This window comes from Jaculus jaculus, chromosome X (genome assembly GCF_020740685.1).
Source record: "Jaculus jaculus isolate mJacJac1 chromosome X, mJacJac1.mat.Y.cur, whole genome shotgun sequence".
NCBI lineage: Eukaryota > Metazoa > Chordata > Mammalia > Rodentia > Dipodidae > Jaculus > Jaculus jaculus.
Genome location: NC_059125.1, coordinates 28,691,591 through 28,704,317, shown reverse-complemented (window position 1 = coordinate 28,704,317; position 12,727 = coordinate 28,691,591). Strand labels below are relative to the sequence as shown.

Here is a 12,727-nt window from a genome sequence, read left to right as displayed (position 1 = left end):
GTCCTGATGTGTGTCCATTCTCTCTTTCTCTTTCTCTCTCTCTGCCTTTCTCTCTATCGCTCTCAAATAAATAAATAAATAAATTCTGGCCAGGCATGTAGCTCAGTGATAGAGCATTTATTTCATGTGCATAAGGCCCATGGGGCAGGGGTTCAATCCCAAACATGACCCCCCCCCAAAAAATACGCACAGTTAAATTTTCTAATCCCAAAAGGTCACCTACTTTGGAGCCAGCAGTAATATAATGTATACCTGTAGTGGAGATGAGCTGTGAGATCCCCTTCCAGTGATTCCTAAAATGGCCATAACCACCACCTTCTTTTGATCACCCCTACTTTGTTGCTGTTCCAGAAAGCCAGCCATACTCCACCTTAAAGCTTCTCTACTTGCTGTCCTCTCTGCCTTGAATAACTCTATGTAGGTATGTATGATGCCCTTCAGGCCTTAACTCCAATGTTACCTCAGTGACCTCTCATCCCAACAACCTCCTCAAACTGCAAAACCCCATCTATCCTACTAACCAGACAATCACTACCTTCATTCTCTACTTTTCCTTACAGTATATTTGATGGTGAAGCAGGTTAATTTATTTATTAATTTTTTTTGAGACTGAATCTCATGTATCTCAGGCTGGCCTTGAACTCATTACTTAGCCAAAAATGACCTTGAACTTCTGATTCTCCTTTCTCTATCTCCTGAGGACTGGGATTACAGGCCTGTGTCACCAGTTTTGTTAATTAACATTTCACTTGAATTTTTTGTTTTGTACCAGGTGGTATTACACATGCCTGCAATCCTAGCATGTAAGAAGCTGAAGCAGGATGATTGCCCTGAGTTTGAAACCAACATACAGTGAGACCTTGTCTCAAAAAAGGGGGGCTGGAGAGGTTGCCTAGTGGTTAAGGTGCTTGCATGTGAAGCCTAAAGAGCCAAGTTTGATTTCCCAGTAGCTACATAAGCCGGATGCACAAGATGGAGCATGGATCTGGAGTTGGTTTGAAGTTGCTAGAGGTCCTGGCATGACCATTCTCTATTTATGTATCTTCTTCTTTCCCTCTCTCTCAAATAAATAAATATAATGTTTTAAAAGTTAAAAAAAATCTGTTAACACTGCCTATGAAATACCCAGTACCTAGAACAGTGTCTAGCATAATAGTGTTTAATAAGTCCTTGTTGGATGAGCAAATTTTATCTTCACAACCTACCATGTTTTATAAACATTCTCAATTTAAAGACGAGAAAAATCAAAGTTCTGCCCAACGGTAAGATTACAAATAAGTTGTGTTGCTACTATTACCTGAGTTCAGAAATTTCCCAATCACTATCTATTTGTCTTACCAGTGACTGTCTTTCACTGAATGTCATTTAAAAAAAAAAGAGCTATACAAGCCTGTCATGTTTTCCCCACCATAAGACTTCCCCTTAAGACTGTACGCTGAAATAAACCCTTCCATAATCTTAAAAAAAAAAAAAGAGCTATAGCATTCCAGGTCAGAGGAAATGTATGTTAGTATGCTAATAAATTAATCTACAATCTCTCTCCCAGCTCAAGATTCTTTTTCCTTAGTTAACATTCACTCATGATGAAACATTTGCAATGAAAAGCCCAAGTTTGACAATGAGCTAAAAAATGGAGGGGGAAATCAATAGTAGTAAAATATGTTGTTAAAGATACTAAAATAGTGCTGGAGAGATGGCTCAGCAGTTAAAGGTGCTTACTTACAAAGCCTATGGCCCAGGTTTGATTCCCCAGTACCCATGTAAAGCCAGATGCATAAAGTGGTACATGCATCTGGAATTTGTTTGCAGTGGCAGGAGGCCCTGGTACACCCATACTCATCCTCTCTCTGCCTCTTTTAATCTCTCTTAAAAAAATAAAAAATATTTCTTTAAAAGATAATAAAAATATAAACCTTTTTACTTTCCTCTTGTCTCTACTGACTTATATGTTTTTATTTGCTGATAAATGCTGTTCTAAGTAAAGAAATATTAAATTATTGGATGGAGAGATGACTCAGTGGATAAAGTACTTGCTGTTCAAGCATATGAGAACCAAGTTCAGATCCCCAGATCCTATAAAAAGCTGGAAGCTTCTATAACCCCAGCACAGTGATGGTAACAGGAGGCAGAGGCAGGAGAATTTCCAAGAAGCTGGCAGACCAGCTGGAGTGGCAAACCCAATAATGAGAACAATAGACCCTGTCTCAAATGAGGTGGAAAGTGAGGATCTACACCCAAAAGTTGTTCCGTGAATTCCACATGCATGCTGTGGCACATTCAGGCTCATACATATGAATATGCATGCATACATCACACACACACACAAAAATTAATTAAAATTTTAAATGACTAGCACAAATGTTACAATCCACTTATATTGCACCATTCCAGTATTATACAGAGTATTAAACCAAGTGGAGGACTCTTCTGAACATCCATGAAGTTAAGTTTGTCCTGCTTCCAAGATTTTAGCCCCAAATAATCCAAATCAAGACAAAAAGATCAAGTGTTGAAATTCCCAGTAAAACAGTAATTTACCAAAACGTTATCTTCAGGACAAGGGATGAGGCTCAATGTATAAAAGCAGACACTTTAAAGTAGGCACTTCCTTTTGCAATTTTAATCCTGCCCACAGTATACTGTTGTGCTTTTTACAAAGCACAAAAGCAGTCTGAAAGACAAAATGGTATAGGACTTGAGAATTAAAATTTAATAAAACATGTAACTACTTAGAAAAACCATTTGGTAACTAAAAATAAGACACTCAAAGATGTTTCTTTTACTTTTTGTTGACTATTTTTTAGCCAACACATACATGTTTGATGCGCCAGTAAGTAATGATTCCATAGTGATCTATGGCACATCCAAATTCTGACCAAAAAATTCTACTTTTAAGCCACAAATATTTACTATCTTTTTCTTTCCTCAAAATTAATCAGCAGTAAAGAATGCAAGTTAACATCCTATGCCAATGATAAATTGGGACTCAAAGCACCTACTATGTGTTGTGATGACTAAAAATTGAAAATCAAATTACACAAGTGCTAAAAAGTTGAAATTTCCTATACATTTCTAAATCTGTTGAGAATCACAGACACATAAATGCATTTATAAGCTCTTCCAAAACAATTTTCAGGTGGCCATTCAGTCAGTCTGTCCTCTAGATATAAAAAAAAAACAGGCATTAATTGGGGCATATATATCTAAAAAGCCATTTCTAGATTAAAATTTAATCAGATTGACAAAGGAAGAAAAACTAAAATATACAGACTAAACAAATGAAAGATGCTAAGTATTCTGAGTAAGAAAAGGGGCCGAAGAGGCCTAGAAAAATGAAAAAGCAAAGTCCTATAGTAATATTAAATTTGAATTAAAGAATACCATTATTTAAATAAGCAGTTAGCATCTCGTAGGAGGAAGGCCAAACAACGTGACTGTTATGTATCTATTGATCACAGCACTGCTTTGCTATTCTATACTTATTTGCTTATAATATAGAAATTAAGAGGCAGCAACAGTTAGCCACTACATTAACCACTCTAGCAAAGGTTACTTAAAGAAACAGCCTTGCCTTTTTTAAACCACTTTACAGCTATAGATTATTTTCACATATATGACCTCATATAGTCTTCAGTACCCTCTGATGTGGCTATTACGGAGTATAATGCATAGATAAGAAACGGAGGCTCGGTACGCTTTTTCTCAGTCACCCAGTCGGACCCAGACGTTCTGATTCCACGCTTTATGCTTCGCGTTTCGCATAGTTCTATTTCAGGCACAAACAGAATTTTTAAAGGGAAGGAACGGGTTAGGGGAAAAATAATCATGGTACCTGCAGCTGTATGCTGCAAAAAATGGCTGAATTATGCTTCTTCCTTTTTTTTCTCTCTCTCCCTCTCTCTTTCTCTCCCTCCCTCAGTCCTTCCCTCTCTGAAAAGAAAAAAAAAATAGATTTCAAACAATTTAAGTAAACTCAAGAGACAAATTAAGTCCCGACGACTACCAGAATGTTTGACTCGGGTCGGTAGAGAGAGGACCAAGGAACCCGTGCCTTCCCGGGGGCCGCGGGCGAAGCCGGGGCTCGGCAGGCCGACGGCCAGGGGTGGCTACGCACCTCGGGGGTCCTGTCCAGCCTCTAGTGGACTGCAGTCTGCATGAGGAAGAAGCGGGCCGGGGGGCCGAACGGGGAGTAGTCGGGCGCCGGGACGGACCTCAGCACACTCTTCGAATGTCTACACGGAGCCGCTCCCTGACCGGGCCGGGGCGCTCCGGCGCGGGGCGAGTCGGCAAACCTGCAGCCCCCTCAGAACCAGTCCTGGGAAAGGAGACAGCGCTGAGTCGCGAGTTGAGTCAGTCGGGCTCGTAGTGAGGCGGCGCGGCGTCGGGGCCGGCGACCGGCCTGTCCTACGCCGGGGACCTCGCCGCGCCCGACGGGGCGAGGGGCGAGGGCCGACTAGGGGCCACGGGCGGGGAAGAGGGCTGAGGGGCTGAGTGAAGCGGCAGAAACACCGGCGGCGGCTACGTCGACGACGACAGCGTCTCCGGGCTTCTGCCCCGAAGCGCGCGGAGCCTCAGGATCACCCACGCCGGGGGTGGAGGAAGGCGGGAAAGGGGCGGGCAAGGGGCGGTGCTTACGGGGCCACGAGCCAGGGGCCGCTCCGGGCCTCGCGCCCCCTGTGGGCGAGGAAGCCGCCCGGGGCCCGCCCAGGGAGGCGGGGCATGCCGGCAGGGGGCCTGGTGCGCCGTCGTCTGGACGCGGAAGCCAGCCTAGCAAAAAGAGAGGGCGGGGAGGTGGGAAGCCATGGGGTGGAGAGCAGGCCCGGGAGGCCCCCTCAGCCCCTGGCTTGGCGCCCCGAGGGAGCCAGCGCGCGGCCTGGCGGGTGTTTACCTTCCCCCTGGTCGAACGCCAGTGCCGCCATCTTTCAGCCCAGCTCTCGTCACTTCCGGCGCCACGGGAGCGGGAGCGGGTGTGGGAACTGATGGAGGGAGGGCTGTCCCACGCCCGAGGCGCGCCGATTCCCCGCAACCGGTCCGTCACTGTAGCGGGGCCCAACGAGGAAAAGAGGTGGCCGATTTCGGTGGTTTCCGCTTTGAGTGCTGCCGTCGGGGCTGGAGTGGCGCGGCTGCGCACTTCCCATCACAGCAATCTACACGATTCAGCCCCCGAGGCACTGGAGCGAACCCACTGTACCACAAGTGGAGGGCTAGGAAAACCGAAAATTGCCCTCTTGCATCTTGCACATGATGAGTGAAAGAGAGCTTTGCCATAAGTCCTGGTTATGAAAGTGACTAGATCTGCGCCAAATGACATCACTTTTCTGTAAGGCAATTTGCAATGGATCATTGCGTCACAGTTCCATTTGGCTAACTGCACAGCAATTACACGTTTCACATATAAATTTCCCAGAGGTGAGAAAAGTCATAGAAAACATCTTCAGCACAGGGTAAAAAGGTGTTCTGTCTACATCAATATAGGCGAGAACGACCATTCAGGTGCAGGGGTTTCTGTTGTGGACTTTAAATAAATCTGTTCCACTATTCTAGCTAATAGTTTTCAAATACCACTTTTTGTTAATTTAAGAACATGTAATACTTATAAATTTATTATGGAATCTGTGGAAAAAGTAGATGAAAATACACAGCTGTAGGCCAGTCTTAAATTAGGTTATCCATTGCTTATTTCTAATCTTAAACAGAGGTGTTTTTTGCTTCACCCACCTCACCCCCACCGCTATTTTCTCTCTACATCAATAAACGCATGAAACTTTCTTTGAGATACCTGACTAGGCTCAATCATTATCTTTCTAGCAAACTTGAGCATACCATATTTCCCAAAAGACCAAAGTAGAACATTGTGTACTGCTTTGCTGAAGTAGACGAATTTGCGGGAAAACTAATCACCTTAATCTTTTGGAAATGAGGAAATAGGCTCTTTTTTTACTTGAACTATAAAACAAGCTCCAAAAAATACTAAAATTCATAAGTTGTTCATGCCTTCTATTTTCCAATGGATCCTTTAAAATGTGTATTCTCAATGGGCACAGTGGTGTATGCCTCAGCACTCAGGAGGCAGAGATAGGAGATTGCCATGAGTTCAAGAATACCCTGAGACTACACAGTGAATTCCAGATCTGCCTGGGCTAGAGAGAAACCCTGCCTAAAAAAAATTATAGATAGATAGATAGATAGATAGATAGATAGGTCCATTTTTTAAAATCCTACCTTACTATATTTGTGTATCACTACATGAGAAATTACCACAGAGGGAGGGAGGGAATTATCATGGGATATATTTTATAATCATGGAAAATGTTAATAAAAGTTTTTAAAAAATAAAAAATAAAATAAAATAAAAAAGAAATTACCACAGAATGTGTTACCTTAAAAACACATTTAAAAATTAAACCAAGTCTGGAGAAATGGCTTAGCTGTTAAGGTGCTTGCCTGCAAAACCAAAGGACTCAGGTTCAATTCCCCAGGACCCACGTAAGCCAGACCCCAACATGGTGCATGTGTCTGGAGTTCATTTGCAGTGGCTTGAGGCCCTGGTTGCTATCTATATATCTTCCCCCTTCTCTCTTTCTCTCTCTCTCTCTTTCTCTCTCTCTCCCTCAACTAAATAAAAATTTTAAAAATTGGGCTGGAGAGATGGCTTAGCGGTTAAGCGCTTGCCTGTGAAGCCTAAGGACCCCGGTTCGAGGCTCGGTTCCCCAGGTCCCACGTTAGCCAGATGCACAAGGGGGCGCACGCGTCTGGAGTTCGTTTGCAGAGGCTGGAGGCCCTGGCGCGCCCATTCTGTCTCTCTCCCTCTGTCTTTCTCTCTGTGTCTGTCGCTCTCAAATAAATAAATAAATAAATAAAAATTAAAAAAAAATTTTTAAATTATTAATTAAACCTTGGGCTGGAGAGATAACATAGCAGTTAAGGCACTTGCCTGTGAAGCCTAAGAACACAGGTTTGATTCCCCAGTACCTATGTAAGCCAGATGCACAAGGTGGCACATAATTCCCCAAAACCCATGTAAACCGGATGTACAAGGTGGTCCATGTATCTGGAGTTTGTTCGCAGGGCTAGAGGCCCTGGCACGCCCATTCTCTCTCTCTCTCTCTCTCTCTCTGTCTCTCTCTCTCTCTGTCTGCTTCCCACTTTCTCTCAAATAAATAAATAAAATTAAAATATTTTAAAAAAATTAAACCATTGGGCTGGAGAGATGGCTCAGCAGTTAAAGACGTATGCTTGCAAAGCCTGATGACCTGTATTTGATTCCCCAGTACCCATATAAAGTCAGATGCACAAAGTGGTATATGCTTCTGGAGTTCTTTGCAGCATCAGGAGACACTGGGGCACCCATACTCACTCACTTTCTGTCTGTCTCTTTATCTCTGTCTCTCCTCTCTCTCAAGCCATAAAGTTAAAATTGCACACATTCAATAACATTTTAAGTTTTCTATATTATTTCTAGATATCTACAAGTGCTAGCTTTCTATTGTTTGTATTGGCTAGTAGATATACTAAAGGTTTCTGTTTGGGAGTTATGGGAAAACTGAAATATTTCTGTGTTCCTGTGTAGCATATGTATATACACTGAGTGATGACACAAAGTATTGTGATCAGTGTACACACACCTTTTTTATGGTATTATTGGTCTTCTCTAGCATCTTCTTAAAGTCCAAAATCTGCCTTTTTTTTTTTAGTACTTTACTGTTCTTGAATCTATTCTATGTCTTACAGTTATTTATATGTTGACTACGTAGAACTGTCCCTCAAAGTACCATTAATTGATGGAACTCAGACCCACATGCGTACTAAACATACATTGTACCAGTGAGTTATATCCTCAGTCCTCATCATTTTTAGTAATGTATTATATTTAAAAGAGTCTAGTCCTCCAATACCAATTAAGTAAAATTAAGTAAAACCCCTACAACCAGACATTACTTAACAACTGTGAAATGCATCAGCAGGCAATTTCATTGTTATGCAAGCATTATAGTATATATACACACAAGCCTAGATACTGCAGGTCAATCACTCTACATGGCTTCTTCTTTTTTTTTTTTTTTTTTTTTGGTTTTTTGGTTTTTTGAGGTAGGGTCTCACTCTAGCCCCAGCTGACCTGGAACTCACTATGGAGTCGTGGCCTTGAACTCACAGTGATCCTTGTACCTCAGCCTCCCGAGTGCTGGGATTAAAGGCAAGTGGCACCACGCCTGGCTTACATGGCTTCTTTTTTTATGTTTATTTATTTATTTGAAAGTGACAGACAGAGAAAGAGGCAGAGAGAGAGAGAGAGAGAGTGAGAGAGAATGGGCACACCAGGGCCTCCAGCCACTGCAAACGAACTCCAGACGCGTGAGCCCCCTTGTGCATCTGGCTAACGTGGGTCCTGGGGAATCGAGCCTCAAACCGGGGTCTTTAGGCTTCACAGGCAAGCGCTTAACCGCTAAGCCATCTCTCCACCCCTTACATGGCTTCTTGATGCAATCAAAACATACAATCATCATGAGATATACAAGGCTGCCGTCCATGGAACATAGCATAATGTTTTATTTAAAAAAATTGGTGGGTTTCAAGGTAGCATCTCACTCTAACCCAGACTGACTTGGAAATCACTATATAGTCTCAGGCTGGCCTCAAAATCACAGTGGCCCTCCTACCTCTGCCTCCCAAGTGCTGGGATTAAAAGCATGCACCACCACACCTGACCTATAATACACTATTTTAAAATATATATTGTTTTTAATTAATTAATTTATTTGAGAGAGACGCAGAAAGAGAGAGAGAGAGAGAGAATGGGCACTCCAGGGCCTCCAGCTGCTGCAAATGAATTAAAGATGCATATGCCACCTTGTGCATCTGGCTTACATGGGTCCTGGGGAACTGAACCATGGTCCTTTGGCTGTATGGGAAAGCGCCTTAACCACTAAGCCATTTCTCCAGCCCACACTTTCTTTTAATAAAGAGTACATGTAAAAATAATAGCAAACATGGGCTGGAGGGATGGCTTAGCGGTTAAGGTGTTTGCCTCCAAGGCCAAAGGACCAAGGTTCGATTCCCCAGGATGCACATTAGCCAGATACAGAAGGGGGCGCACGTGTCTGGAGTTAGTTTGCAGCAGTTGGAGGCCCTGGCACACCCATTCTCTCCCTCTCTCTACCTCTTTCTCTGTCAAATAAGTAAATAAATAAATATAAAATATTTTTTAAAAATAATAGCAAACATATAATAAAAACCAGTAACCATTGTTTTACCTTCATGATCAGATATATTGTGTGTACTATACTTTCATAACACTGGTAATACAGTAGGTTTATTTTGTTTGTGTGTGTGCACGTAACATGGGTGTTGTGTGTGTGGTGTATGGACATGTATGTACCCACAGCCACCACCACCCCAGCTCACTTGTGGTGGGGTACACTCACCTGAAGTGGCCAGAGGGGAACATTGGGTATCTCCCTTCATTGCTCCTCTGCTGGTTCTTTTTTTTTTTTTTAGATTTTATTTTTCTTTATTTATTTATTAGAGACAGAGAGAGGGAGAGGGAATGGGCATGCCAGGGCCTCTAACCACTGCAAATGAACTCCAGATGCATGTGCCACTATTGTGCATCTGGCTTACATGGGACCTGGAGAATCGAACCTGGGTCCTTAGGCTTCACAGGCAAGCGCCTTAACTGCTAAACCATCTCTCCAGCCCATCTTCTGCTGGTTCTTTCTTCTTTTTCCTTTTTTTTTTTAAATTCATTTTTATTTATTTATTTGAGAGTGACAGACAGAAAGATAAAGAGGCAGAGAAAGAGAGTGAGGGAGAAAGAGACAGAAAGTATGGGCACACCAGGGCCTCCAGCCACTGCAAATGAACTCCAGACACATGCGCCCCCTTGTGCATCTGGCTAACGTGGGTCCTGGGGAATCGAGCCTCGAACCAGGGTCCTTAGGCTTCACAGGCAAGTGCTTAACCACTAAGCCATCTCTCCAGTCCTGCTGGTTCTTTCTTGAGGAGGAGTTTCTTACTAATCCTGGAGCTTGCCATTTTGTTTTGTTGTATATTGGTGAGTCCCATTGATTCTCTAACCTCTGCTCCTCACAGAACTGGGATTACAGACTGTGTTGTCACACCCAGCTGTTTATGTGGATTCTAGGGATCAAACTAAAGTGGTCTCTTAGGACTCCTCAGGCCCTAGTGCTTATACAAGAAGCGCTCCTAACTGCTGAACCATCTCTCCAGCCTCACAGTAGGTTTATTTACAACACTATGACCAAAAACATGAGTAATGCATGGCACTACCATATTAGAATGGTTACAATGTCACTAGGCAAGAGGAACTTTTAAGCTCCATTATAATCTTTTAATTGTTTTATTTATTTATTTATTTGAGAGCAACAGACAGAGAGAAAGGCAGATACGAGAGAGAGAGAGAGAGAGAGAGAGAGAGAGAGAGAGAGAGAGAGAATGAGAATGAGCATGCCAGGGCCTCCAGCCACTGCAAACGAACTCCAGATGTGTGCGCCCCCTTGTACATCTGGCTAACATGGGTCCTGGGGAATTGAGCCTCGAACCGGGGTCTTTAGGCTTCACAGGCAAGTGCTTAACTGCTAAGCCATCTCTCCAGCCCTCCATTATAATCTTTTGAGAACATCATAGGGTGCAGTCTATCCTTATGCAGCACTTTTCTTACCAAGTGCTGGAAAGCAATGGGAGTTCCTAAATTCTTGGGTCAGCCTTTCACTCTGGAAGAGATCCACAAGGCAATTGGAAGCTATCTCTATCTCCCGTGTGGTGAGATTACAGGTATGAATGTCCCGCAGAAGTTGTCTTTTCTTACCTATCTAGCCTAAGTATTTAAAAATACACTAAGCATTCCTCAATTTATGGAAGTCTGATGTCTTGAGGCATACTGGAGACTTTGACCTGGAACTGGTGCTGGAGTTGAAAGGAGGTCTCTAGTCTCTACCTAAGAATTCTTTTTGTTTTTTTTTTTTCAAGGTAGGGGATCACTCTAACCCAGGCTGACCTGGAAGTCACTATCTAGTCTCAGGGTGGTCTTGAACTCATGGCAATCCTCCTGCCTCTGCCTCTTAAATGATGGGTACTGTGTACACCTGGCTTTCTACCTGGGGATTCTGAGGATTTAGGGTCTTGTATTCCCTCCTCCCCCTCTTTGTTATTTTGTCACTTTGTTTTGTGTGGTGGTGCTCACTTTTTTTAAACATTATTTTTAATATATTTTATTTATTTATTTGAGAGCGAGAAAGAGAGAGATAATGGACACACCAGGGCCACCAGCCACTGCAAACGAACTCCAGAGGCATGCACCCCCTTGTGTATCTGGCTTACATGGGTCCTGGAGAGTCGAACCAGGATCCTTTGGCTTTGCAGGCAAATGCCTTAAATGCTAAGCCATCTCTCCAGCCCTGGTGCTCACTTTTAACACTAGCATTCATAAGGTCGAGGCAAGAGGATGCAGAATTTGGGGCTGGAGAGATGGCTTAATGGTTAAGGCATTTGCCTGCAAACCCAAAGGATCCAAGTTTGATTCCCTAGTACCCACATAAGCCAGATGCACAAGGTGGCACATGAGTCTAGAGTTTGCACTGGCTGGAGGCCCTGGCACACCCATTCTCTTTCTTTCACTCTCAAATAAATAAATAAAATATTTTTTAACAAAAAGAGGATTCAGCAAGGTGTGGTGGTGTATGCCTTTAATCCCAGCATCTTGGAGGCAGAGGTAAGTGGATTGCCATGAGTTTAAGCCACACTGAGACTATATATTGCATTCCAGGTCAACCTTGGGTTAGAGCTAGACCCTACCTTAGAAACAAAAAAGAAAGAAAGAAAGAAAGAAAGAAAGAAAGAAAGAAAGAAAGAAAGAAAGAAAGAAAGAAAGAAAGAAGGAAAGAAAAGAGGATGGAGAATTTAAGGCCAGGGTGGACTACATAGCAAAACCCGGGGCAGCTCCAGATTTAGTGAGAGAGAGAAAAAAACACAATAATTTGACCCCTTATTGTTACATGACTAATGGTAAATTGGTACTTATTTAAATAGGGTAGGATTCCTGATTAGTAATTAAGCACTTTGGTCATGGCTGGTTAGGTACCTTTCATTTGGAAAGTCTCCTCTTCTTTCCTATTATCTCTAGCCTTCTAGTCTGTTACCACTTTGCTACATTTCTCTCCAACTCTCTGTTTACTTCTTTTTGGAGAAGGTCACATGTAATGCAGGCTGATCTCAAACTCACTATGTAGCTGAGAATGACCTTGAATTTCCTATCCTCTTGCCTCTACCTCCCAAGTACTGAGGTTATAGACATGCACCACCACACCCAGTTTTTTTTTTTTGTTGTTGTTGTTGTTGTTTTTGGTTTTTGGTTTACTTTTCGAGGTAGGGTTTCACTCTAGCCCAGGCTGACCTGCAAATCATTATGTAGTCTCAAGGTGGCCTCAAACTCATGGCAATCCACCTACTTCTGCCTCCCAACTGCTAGGAATAAAGGTGTGCGCCACCATTCCTGGCTCACACCCATTTTTATGTGGTGCTGAGGCTAGACCCCAGTGCTTTGTGCATGCTAGGCAAGCACTCTACCAATTGAGCCCCAGCCACAGCTCTCTATCCACTTTTTTTTTTTTAAAGTAGCACCTCGCTCTAGCCCAGGCTGAGCTGGAATTCACTATGTAATCTCAGGGTGGCCTCAAACTCATGACAATCCTCCTACCTCTGCTTCCCAAGT

General features: G+C 43.1%; 1 protein-coding gene across 3 annotated transcripts in view; it reads right to left on the bottom strand.

The window, feature by feature from the left end:
- The window catches only part of Klhl15 (kelch like family member 15), a 109,729-nt gene extending 105,381 nt beyond the window's left edge, over nt 1–4,348 (bottom strand). For 2 of the 3 annotated variants that reach the window (XM_004669998.3, XM_045140488.1), the window contains exon 1: nt 4,115–4,348. The gene's annotated coding sequence lies outside the window, so the exon portion shown is untranslated. Of the gene's footprint in view, nt 1–2,538; nt 2,645–4,114 lie in introns of those variants that run through there. The other variant, XM_045140487.1, reaches the window with a different exon arrangement.
- Nucleotides 4,349–12,727: the final 8,379 nt, after the last annotated feature.